Genomic DNA, 12,335 nt, shown 5'->3' with positions numbered 1-12,335 from the left:
ATAAGAGCGTGCCATTCCGTGACAATTTGATAACTCAATTAGTTCTTGTTTGTTGAACAGAATTTAGGTTTTGAATGAACGAAAATCTTTGTTGAACAGTTCTGACAGGAAACAAATACTCCAGGTGAACTGCGCTTTAAAAAACTTTCCCGAAGAAAGTGGTTTTTGATTTTATGTGTTATTACTTCGTTTATTATAGTACTTTTCGTTCAATGTCTATATGGAATCGTGGCTTTTTCGAGAAAAACAAGGGTATCGTATTACGTTCGTTTTTAAAAAACAAAGGTCTCATGTTACAAAAGTGAGAAAAACAACAATATCATGTTTCAGTGATTGGCAAAAAGCAAAAAGTATTCTGTAACAAACAAAAGTAACACGTTACGGTTGCTACAAAGCTAGCAACAAAATAACCGCTTAAACAGAATAAGAACGTGCCATTTTGTGACATTTTGATAATTGAATTAGTTTTTGTTTTTCAATTAAGGTGGCCCGCGGGTATTTATGAGGCTGACAGTTCCCGTTTTTAAGCGCGTTTTAAAACAGGAAAACGTGAAGCGATTGCTTAGATTTTTGAGAATCTGAAAGAAAAATCCTTAAATTATTTAAAATGATAAGTTTTATAGCGATCAAACGCGATTTGTTTAAGTTATGAGCGATTTTCAGAAGCCTTCGTTTTTAATAAAATACGATTATTTTTAAAATGCCACGGTGAATTTTTTTGTAATTACCCCAAAACGCTGCCAAACAGTTGAAGTTTACTAACAACAACTTACAGGAAAATCCACTCCGTAGATTTCCTGAACGAGCGACATCTTTATTTTGCCTTAAAAACTGTTGTGTTAATCGTCTGTCTTGACCGTCGCATAAATGTGATACTTATAATAACCCAGTACCAGCCAGTTTTGAGGCTGATGTCACCTCAATCTTGTGTGTAAAAGTTAAAAAGATCGTGTATATACATCAAATGTTAGCAGTCAGTAAAGATGGATGGTTTTCAGCCGAATTTTTGAAAATATCAAACAAATGACGTTATGTCAAATTGCGAAAAATTTGTCGATTTGTTTTGCATTTTTTTAAAGCTGCAGCTAGAACAGGATATTGCAAAGGTTTGTGCCGAGTTTCAGCGTATTCCTTTCATACGGTTTGAAGAATTTAGGTCGGAAAGTCAGGTACATTTGCTTTCCAAGTTCTAATCGCTTTGAAAACCCCGCATTTTGAATGAAATTATGCTGTTGTTTTGGAAGAGAGGTGTTACTTTCAAATTCCGCATAATTTTCTGTCACTTGGAAATAATACAGCCTAAAATAGTTACTACTAAAATGACAACTACCGTTCCTACACATGTATTCCCTGGTGGTAGAAGATCGTGCGGAATTTGGAAGTAACACCTCTCTTCGAACAACAACAGAATAATTTCTTTCGAAATGAGTGGTTTACAAAGCGATTAGAACTTGGAAAGCAAATGTACCTGACTATCCGACCTAAATTCTTCAAACCGTATGAAACCTTTGCAATATCCTGTTCTAGCTGCAGCTTTAAAAACATAGGCACGCTAAGCGTGCAGGAGTTATTTTTTCAATTTATGGGGTGGCTTGGGGTGAAACTGGGTGATTGTCCTGTTGGGATGGTTTATGCCAAGAGTTGAGCTATTTGTGTATGGCAGCCCACGGAGTCACTTTTTGCACAAAATTTGCTTGCAAACAAAATAATTTTCACGTGCATTTTGATACATCAGAACTGTTTCATTCAATACGTAAATTTTCATCATTTAATTGAAAAAACAAAAACTAATTCAATTATCAAAATGTCACAAAACGGCACGTTCTTATTCTGTTTAAAGCGGTTATTTTGTTGCTAGCTTTCTAGTAACCATTTCCTTTCTTTTGTTTGTTACGGAATACTTTTGGCTTTTTGCCAAACACTGTAACATGATATTGTTGTTTTTCTCACTTTTGTAACATGACACCTTTGTTTTTTTAAAACGAACGTAACACGATACCCTTGTTTTTCTAGAAAAAAGCCACGTCTCCATATAGACATTGAACGAAAAGTACTATAATAAACGAAGTAATAAACGAATCAAATCAAAAACCACTTTCTTCGGGAAAGTTCTTTAAAGCGCACTACACCTGGAGTAATTGTTTCCTGTCAGAACTGTTCAACAAAGATTTTCGTTCATTCACAACGTCAATTCTATTTAACAAACAAGAACTAATTGAGTTATCAAATTGTCACGGAATGGCACGCTCTTAGTCTGTTTTTGCTATCGATCGTAGTTGCTTTTAACAGCAAAGTTAATACTTGTACCGGTTCATTAAATGTTTGAACGAGATGTTTTACAGTTGATTTTTATAGTTTACTTTTGCCGCCCGCTTTGCGAAGTTTGTTGGGAAATTGGAAACTTTGTTATGAAGTTGTCAATTACGTTGCGAGTTTTGCGAATATAATTGCGAACTTCGATACAAAGTTCCTAACTTTGGCCCGACTGAACTTTTCAAGTTTGGTAGAGGAGAAACAAGACATGTTGCTCGAAAGTCAGCGATTTCTGAACTAGATGATTTTAGAACTGGTCAAGGAAGGTTCAAGTAGCTTGAAGTGCAAGACAACGTTTCGCATCAGCGATCACACAAGTGATTTGCCGATAAATAAATTTTATGCATGTAGAAATTTGGTCAAATTTTAACTTTTCTGTATGAAAACACATATTTAACAATTTCTGGTAGGCATAATCTTCACTGTCTTCAATTTCAAGTCTTCTGCGTTTGTAAACCGGATGAAACTGGATGGTTTACCCATATATAAAATTGATTTTAATCGAAGCCGACGCGACGCGACAGGGAAGACTAATTTGTTCGAGACATGTTTACCGCTCGCGGAGCATAAACGTTTTTCGTTTTTATGACATTTGTTTCCAACAGTTTAGCGTAGCAAAGCCCTTTTTGATAACATAATTACAGAAGGTTTTAATAAATTCGGGCCGAAGTTGGGAACTTTGTATCGAAGCTCACAATTTGATTCGCGAACTCGCAACCTATTTGGCAACTTCGTAACAAACCTAATTTCCCAACGAACTTCGCAAAGCGGACGGCAAAAGTAACGACAACATTATTCTTCAAATCTACATTGTGCAAATGTTATATGTAATTTTTACTACGGTCAGGAAAGCTAGCCTCTCCAAACGTACGCTCGAATAAGAAGAATAAAAAGTTAGTGTTGGGCCTTTTGCTCACGGCGTGTGCGTTGTAAGTAGGGGAGCGTTACGAAAAACGTTTTTAATCCAGGGTTAATTCACAACTCACCAATTCCGCCTCCTACAAATCTAAAATCTTCGAACGAAATCGCTCACTACAACTGTGTCAGATTGCTTCCCCCTTATAAACTACAATTTGATTGGTTCTGATAGTACCTGAAATCTGATTGGTGTGACAAACAAACATACTTCACTGACCCACTGACTGACTGAATGATTACACGGGAACATCATGCCGACTAAGAGCTATTTTTGAAAAAATAACTCAAAAATGCAAAACAAATCGACAAATTTTTCGCAATTTGAAATAACGTCATTTGTTTGATATTTTCAAAAATTCGGCTGAAAACGGTCCATCTTTACTGACTGCTAACATTTGATGTATATACACGATCTTTTTAACTTTTACACACAAGATTAAGGTGACATCAGCCTCAAAACTGGCTGGTACCGGGTTATTATAAGTATCACATTTATGCGACGGTCAAGACAGAGGCATAACACAACAGTTTTTAAAGGCAAAATAAAGATGTCGCTCGTTCAGGAAATCTACGGAGTGGATTTTCCTGTAAGTTGTTGTGAGTTAACTTCGACTGTTTGGCAGCGTTTTGGGGTAATTACAAAAAAATTCACCGTGGCATTTTAAAAATAATCGTATTTTATTAAAAACGAAGGCTTCTGAAAATCTCTCATATCTTAAACAAATCGCGTTTGATCGCTATAAATTTTATCATTTTATGTAATTTAAGCATTATTCTTTCAGATTCTCAAAAATCTAAGCAATCGCTTCACGTTTTTCCGTTTTAAAATGCGCTTAAAAAGGGAACTGTCAGCCTCATAAATACCCGCGGGCCACCTTAAATGATGAAATTTACGTATTAAATAAAACAGTTCTGATATATCAAAATGCACGTAAAAGGTATTTTGTTTGCAAGCAAATATTGTGCAAAAAAGTGACTCCGTGGGCCGCCATACACAAATAGCTCAACCCATGGCATAAACCATCCCAACAGGACAATAACCCAGTTTCACCCCAAGCCACCCCATAAATTGAAAAAATAACTCCTGCACGCTTAGCGTGCCTATGTTTATTTGTATGTTGTGCCAAACTACTACAACCCTCCAAGTTTATTGTTTTCCTTGGTGGCCACTTTGCCACCGACTGCTTAAGTTTGGTCGCCAGTGAAACATTTTAATCGCCAAGTAAGCTCACGCTTTCAATCCTTGTCAATTTTAGTCGCCAGGCTGGCGACTTCGGTTTCAATTTAGTCGTCAGCTCAGAGCTCCAAACTTTAAGTCACCATGGCGACTTAAATGGTCTTTACTTGGAGGGTTGTACTATAACAAGATTTTCATTACTTCATAACATCAGAATATTATTAAGCAGAAATCCTAGATTGCACTGCTAACTGTACGAATTCGGCTCTTCATTGACATGATAATGATAATGGCATGAAAAATATGTTCCGACTGAATGCCAAGCGTTGCATGATTTGTAATGAAATGGTTTTTAGACAACATTTTGCATGACTGATATTTTACGAAATATAAATTTTGTGTCGTCTCCTTTCGACACGCTAAACAAACAAGGATCGAAATCTGCCAATCAAGCCCAGTAGCATGACCGTTTGAAAACTCATTTCCATGGAATTAACATGAAACAAACACTGCTTTGTCACTGGTGGGTTTCGATCCTTGTTCTTAATCTTGCCAAAAGACATAATAATTATTAGATGGTTCCATACCACCCAAACAACGAGAACTTCAAGGTCAGAAACATTAATCCGTAATAATCCTGTGTGCCTAACGCCATGATAGCAATTTGCGTGACTATTTAGTGCATAGCGGTCTCTCCACAACCAAGTCAAGGGATAAAGAGACAGGAACCTTGTGCTCGACCACGCTGCAGCACCTGTCCACACACCAACACATCCCAGACCGTAAAAACACCAGGGGGTCAGCTAACAATGCGGCATAGGTACACCTGCACGACAGGAAATTTAGTTTACATCATTTCTTGTCGTGCATGCCTGATGTCCTACATTGGTAAAACGGGAAGACACCTCAGTGACAGGTTCTGTGAGCATGTAGGGTCATAATAATAATAATAATAATAATTTATTAATTTATATTGTGCTTTTTAACAATTATGAAATGAGCAAAAGCCCATTACAATATTAAAACCTAAAAATAATAAAATATTATACTAACTATATACACATTAACATAACAAGATCTAAAAGTTAAAAGCTAATTGAGAAAAGTAAGAAAAGGCTTAGACCTCCCTGTAGCGAGACATTTCACTTCCCCTGGCCAGTGTATTAACGACATGCTTGTGTCCATTATCTGCGCCGGTGTCAAAACCACGCAGGATCAACGTCGCACAGAAGCAAGGCTAATTATATTTCACAGACTCCGTTCGAAATATATGAGAAAACAAATGGTAGGAATTCCCAGTTGGTGCTTCAAACCACTTTTTAACGCTAAAAATATAAGGGGTACCCCCTTAAAAGCAAAACAAGGGCCTGGGTCTACCCATAAGGCCCTGGTGCCTAGGTCCCGCGGACCCATGATCCTTCGTTGGCTTTTTTCCTTGTGCTTCAAACCCTACGGTAAGTATTTGTCTTTTATCTTGCATTTTTGCTAATTTTTTACCTTTTCAGGCTATTCCTCTGTGTTTTTGGCACAGTAGGTTTCTTTTTAGCGATATTTTGTCGCTCTTAAGATGTATTGCATCGCTGAAGATATCCATTTGGCAACACAAAGTCGCGTAGAAGGACTCGTTGCTGGTCGCCATCTTTCCCGCCGAAACTGTTTCGGCGTCTGCCTGAAATACGTAATGAATGGTCCTGCCAAACGATGCAAAGACCTTTCACCTAGAAGACGATGATACTCTTCAGGAGATTCTTCTCTCGACCGAGTCTTTACGAGCGAACAGACTCTTTGGAGTCCCGTTCATTTTAGCCAGTATTCGCTGCGAACAAGTACAGTCTGATGATCTGTCGATTATGGCTAATGACTCGTCAGAATAGAAGTTCAGCGAACCTTTGGCGACCGATAAGTCATTTGGACTTCTGTTGCGCCCGTTCGGGCACCTGTGGAGCCTATTCAGGCACCAATATTGCCTATTCAGGCACCAATATTGCCTATTCAGGCACCAATAGAGCCTATTCAGGCACCAATAGAGCCTATTCAGGCACCTGTAGAGCCTATTTTAGGCACCCGTCGAGCTTATTAAGGAACAAACAGAGTCTGATAGACATCTAAAGAAACTGGGAACTTAATGCAGTCTTATAGTGATGGCACTCGTAGAGACCATTTAGAAACAAACAGAGTCTGATAAGACTATCTGACGAAGCTGCAAACTTTAGTAGTATTACAGTGATTATCATGGTCTGTTCGACTCACTTCCAAGTCAACCTTTTGGAAACCATTATCCTCTTTCCCCAAATTTGTGGATACTAACTTTTGGATACAAAAAAATATATATATATAAAATAGCTATACCTTCTTATTCTGGAAGACTGGGAACTCCTGAAGTGGATGCACTATCTGCTCCCAAAACTTGATCAGCAATTGTCGAATCAAGTTCCCCTTTGAATGAGATATTCTGTCCAAGAAAGGGACAAGGTTCAGTGTTTACTGTTCACCTTGACTTCTAAAATGCCACTGGCCCCCTGTATGGCCTTCACGCTTGTATCGAAAATGATTGAGGTCCAACTTATATGATAATAAAAGTAACCATGGAGCAAGCTTTACCTGCTGGCAAAACAAATGCCTATCTGTCTATTTTGAGACATCAGACAGATAAATAGAAACTTAATTTTACCACAGTAAATTTGTTCAAAATTACAACTATGGCTCTTTTTGTGTTTTTTCACAAAAGCTGCGAACAGAGTGTTTCTTGCAGCCTGAACCAGGTCATAACCCTTGCAGAACTACCCTCACGCTGTCACCAAAAAAGGGAGATGAAAAGATATGGCGCATTATACAGTCAATACTTTTCTAAACAAGGTTATATAGTTCCCTCTTTTGTAGCAAACATAGAGGAGACAGCTTGATCAATTATCAATCCACTTGATATGTGTATTTGCACCCTTCCAAACTTAGTTGCCAGAATTAGCGTTGACGACGGTCAAAAGGTGAAGTCAATTAGACTCGCACAGTACAACTACTCCTAGCGCCTTGTGACTTAAAAATCCCCCAAAACCGTACCGTGTATTCTCCACATCATTCCGGGTTCTCAGAAATGAGCCTTCGGTTTTTAATATACCATCCCTATATGTCTCCACCTTTACCCACATATCGGGTCAGGAGGCTTTGGTATTATTCCAGCACTTCATAAGTTACCACGAAAAGGATCTTTATGAAAGATTCCCCTTTTCATGACACGGTTTTTTCACGAAAGCTCGTTTTCCTGGTACCAAAAGCCTAGGACCCATGTGTCTGGTGATAGACCCGATCAAATGAAGTTCATTGTACCGAACCTTTCCAGATGGAAAACATAAGTTGCCTTAAAGCGTCGCTTTTACCAGGAGTTTTTATGTCAAGTACATTTTTTTTTAGGACTCGTTCCTTTCAGTTCTCGTTACGAGTTTTTCTCAAAATTGACAATTTTTTCGTATAGGAATATGTTCCGGTTCAAGATCGACCCTCCCATTCGGCCTGTGTTTGGCCCTACAGAATTGATTAAACCTCTTTCAACTTTCTTCAGGGGGAAGTCTATTCAAGTCCTTATAAACCTGGACGATATTCTTCCTTTGACTTCGGCAACTAAAGGAAGTCGTCAAAACACTCTGAAGTGGCTCTCCACCAGTCCTTAAGGTTTACAAGTAACCTTGGAAAATCATTCATATTCCTACATCGGTGTTTACCCACTTACTGGGTTTCATAATTGTTTTCAATGTTTGTGATTTTACCATTCCGTCAGGAAAAAGCAGCAAGATTCTATGCTGTTCTCACTGTCTGCTAGCTTCGCGGAATATCACATCGCGAAGCCCATGGCTATCAAATCTTATCGTTCTGATTCTACTAGCCATTTGGCGAATGCCTGTATATTTCCCGCCTTTTGCGTTCCGGTCCTAAATAAAGCCTACAAGTGAACCTGGCGAATACCCAAATGTTTGTTTGTTTGTTTGTTTGTCAGATCGACATTAAACTCAGAGACTTAAGACAGTATCCTGTCGCATTTATTTCACGTTTAGAAGCGGATGATTGCAGATCATGAGATAAGAAATTTGCTTAAAGGGTTTTCCATAACCTCAAAGACCTTCCCCAACTCTCTTAAGAATGTTTTTATATTGCGGAAGGTGAACTCTAGCCGTAAGTCCTTCAAGTAAAATTTTCCCTCATCGTTAGAACGTAATGCTATATAATATAGGAATATGGATATTTAATATTTCATTCACGAAGAGCCATGGCCTTCCTAAAATGTTAGGCGTGACTGTCTCGTCTATTATTAGAAAACTTCAAGGTTTAAGTTTACATTACATGGTGTAATGTACATTGATTATTATGAATGCATTTTTGGCGTAAAAAACTTTTTCCTTCATAGCGAAATGTGGACAGTTTTGCAGTGCCAAATGGAATGCTTGAAGTCCTTGTTTTTAAACGACTTGAGTAATTCAATGAGTTGCTATTATTTTATGCCACTTCAAGCATATTTTTTCTCATTCAGTTTTTATTTTAAAGCTTGGGCTATTTAAGTTTTTAACTAAACAAACTTCTCCTTCGAGAAAACAACTAATCTGTTATGAAACCAAGAGGGAAGTCTGAGTCCACAATTATCCAAATAAGTTATTTTGAATAGTAATAATTATTTATTTTGGTGTATGTCACGTATACTAAGTTTATTGGAATCTGTCTATTTTTTGCCAAGCAAGGGATTACGGTATCACACCGGCAAATGTTACGTTCTTGAACATAACACAAGCGTATCTGTAGCCTATCTAAACTGCCGTTATAACTTACTACACCGCGGCCTCACTTGCCGCTCAGACGTCGGTAAATCCAGAAAAATCCGCCCGCGCCGCGTCTGTCGGAGTTCCTAGGCGAAATCGCTTTGAACAAAACCGCGGCAAATGGGTTTATGTTTTCGGGCGGTAGTACACACGTTATTCATTGTTATACAAAGCTACTATAGCCCCTAACACTGTAAGTTTACCCAGCCAGGAAGTTGTTCTCCCCGAGTTTGCATTTATCTCTGACCTCTACTCTCCTAACGGAGTTTTTTTGCGGTGTCTTTCTTACTCGCTATATGTTATATTATGCTTAGAAAATCTGATATTTCAGACTCGATTCAGACAAATCTAAGAAGCATTTTTTGCCCGTCTTTGACCAAGGCAAAAAGCTTTCTCCCAAATAATGTCTTGAACGATATTTAGTTATTTTATCTTTTTAGGAACATACATTCTGTCAACCGTTTAGTTGTTAATTTCAATTAAACTGCCCCACAAACCGTTATAACGCACTGTGGGCCGGCTAGAAAATTTTTGTGTGCAGCAGGAATAGACAGTCATATTTTAAAAGCTATGTTAGTGTGTGTTGCTTCTACAATAGCAGCCGCCAGTAAATTTCTCACACTTGCTTTTTGCATTAGATGACCTATTGGTCTTGTGCTTAAACTGCATTCCGCACATTTTACTGTTATCCTATGTTTAATTTAAACCTTGCTATGGAGGTAGATGTAACAGCCGTTCTACACTGACATCGAGGTTTTTTTCCCTCATTTAAGTTTACATGGAACATGGCTGTTTTATGATTTTTCATTGCTCATACAAGTGGCGTTAAAAACTACCATTTGTTTTCTCATATATTTCGAACGGAGTCTGTGAAATATCATGAGAATTATACTAGGGCCGCCAAGCGGCCTGAAGTAATAATTCGGATTATATAAACAGACGAAGTGAGAAATATATGAGGTTCCCACCCTTCACCCTTCCCTGGTGTATTATAGGATGTTGATTTGCCTGTCTTTTCCATGGCGTCAAAAAGCCAGCGAAGGATCATGGGTCCGCGGGACCTAGGCACCAGGGCCTTATGGGTAGACCCAGGCCCTTGTTTTGCTTTTAAGGGGGTACCCCTTATATTTTTAGCGTTAAAAAGTGGTTTGAAGCACTAACTGGGAATTCTTACCATTTGTTTTCTCATATATTTCTCACTTCGTCTGTTTATATAATCCGAATTATTACTTCAGGCCGCTTGGCGGCCCTAGTATAATTCTCATTTTCCATCATAAGACTTTGCATCCAAACGGGATGAACATTGACTTTGCTTTTCTGTGACATAATTAGCCCAAGCATATGTATGTCGAAGAGGCAGGTTATTTTTTTTTAATCTATTTAGCACATGCTATCAGTTAACGGCGTTTCTACGCTGGTGAAGAGACAGAAGTCTCAAAACGTCCAAGAAATTTTGTATTTTAGCGCATTAACAATACATGCGTTACACATTTTTTTTCCTGATTTGTGTTTTCTTACATAAATGGTTATTAACACAAATTTAGGTTAATTAAGTTCTTAATAGGTACTTAATTTCTAAAGAAAAAGTTTCAATGTTGTTAAAGAGATTTTGGTGGTATTTGGCCTTTTTCTTGTATAAAAATTGCATACCATATAGTGTTATGTCAAAATAGCACTAATCATATCATATTTTAGTAGACATTTTTAATCAATTTTATAAAATTAAGAACCTGTCACCATGCAAATTTTAGGCTTATTAAATAAAAGGGTCATTATTCCACAGTATATTCCGTCTGTTGCCGAGGAGAAATTTAAAGACACTTTTATTGTTGTGGTTTGATAGGTATTTATCTGTTACTTCTGATTATCTATTCGGGGTTTAAGTCTTCAAGAAAGCTTTCTTTGCTGCTGCCCTGCCCTTCATTCTCAAAATTCTCTGAATTCTGAAATTCTTTTCTGTGCTTAATAGCTTTTTGATTTTCTTCATTGTATGTTTATTAGAAAGATCACAAAATGAAACTCAAATGTTAAGTGTTTTTTTAGTGAGGCAGAATTTAAGAACATTGTTCACTGTTGAGGAGGGGAAAATTTGTCCTTTTCAGTATTCACAATAAATAAGCAGTTAAAAGGTGGAGATAACCCTCACATTTTAATAACTATTATTACAATTTCACAATGACATTTAAATATCTTTAGCCTTTAAACATTTTTTGGCAGTTACGGGTTAACATGTACTTTCTGTGAATTTTACTAAGTAAAGTCAAAAAACAGGCATGAAAATACAACTGATTCATACATGTAACAAAGCAGTCTCAATGTTTAACAACAATTAAACACCCATAGATAATTGAACAGGCGTTGACAAAACCCGGATCGGATGGGACCGGATTATCAAAACTCGGATCGGATCCGACCGGATTGACAAAACCTGGATCGGATCCAAAAAAAGTCCGATCTCTGTAAATCCCGCCAAAATCGTCACATGGTACCTCAAAAGAAGGAAGTTAGTGGATGTTTGCTGTGTGTTGACCCTTGCTGAAATGATTCCCGTTCCTAGAGTGTAAGGAAAAGATTGAAGTGGGGATAAGAACAAGAAATGTGGGACGATTGCTGTGATTTCTTTCACTGCTGTTGTGTTTCACATTCAAGACTTATCTTCATAAAAAAATAAGACACCCAATTGTCCCACATTAATTCTTACAGCCCTCAAAGCACTTCGATTAAATTTAATATTTACCTTTGAATTTTCGATCCTGCAGACAAGTACAAAAACGACAAATTGATTGATTTCAAATCATTCGATGAGACTTGAACATAGAAGCAACTGATGAGGTCCACTGAAGGACCGAAACTTGAGTCTTGCTTAAGAATAACATTAGAGACTTCAAATGCAGTGATCAAACTGCCATATAATTTATTTGTTGGATGCAAGTAACACAACAAACAGATAAAAAACAATGGAGGTAAAGTTTTATAGCTCCCAGAGCACAAATCACAACCACTCAAACTAAGAGGAGCTTAAAAACAAAGAAACCATCGCTCGCAATGCTTTAGAGACTGCAGTAGCCTTTAAATGACTCAGATCTTAGATCCTCACAACCGTGGTAACAAAACGTTATCGTACG

General features: G+C 37.6%; 1 protein-coding gene and 1 long non-coding RNA gene across 2 annotated transcripts in view; both read left to right on the top strand.

Annotated features, from left to right (window-relative positions):
- The window catches only part of LOC144637244 (COP9 signalosome complex subunit 3-like), a 98,624-nt gene that overhangs the window by 63,751 nt on the left and 22,538 nt on the right, over nucleotides 1-12,335 (top strand). The gene's annotated exons all lie outside the window — the stretch shown is intronic.
- On the top strand, nucleotides 4,490-7,105 carry LOC144634812 (uncharacterized). The gene is made up of 2 exons (XR_013567271.1): nucleotides 4,490-5,342; nucleotides 5,510-7,105. It is a non-coding gene; the product is annotated as an uncharacterized LOC144634812 (long non-coding RNA).

This window comes from Oculina patagonica, chromosome 13, assembly GCF_052425735.1.
Source record: "Oculina patagonica isolate OP01 chromosome 13, crgOcupat, whole genome shotgun sequence".
NCBI lineage: Eukaryota > Metazoa > Cnidaria > Anthozoa > Scleractinia > Oculinidae > Oculina > Oculina patagonica.
This window is presented reverse-complemented; position numbering and strand designations above follow the sequence as displayed.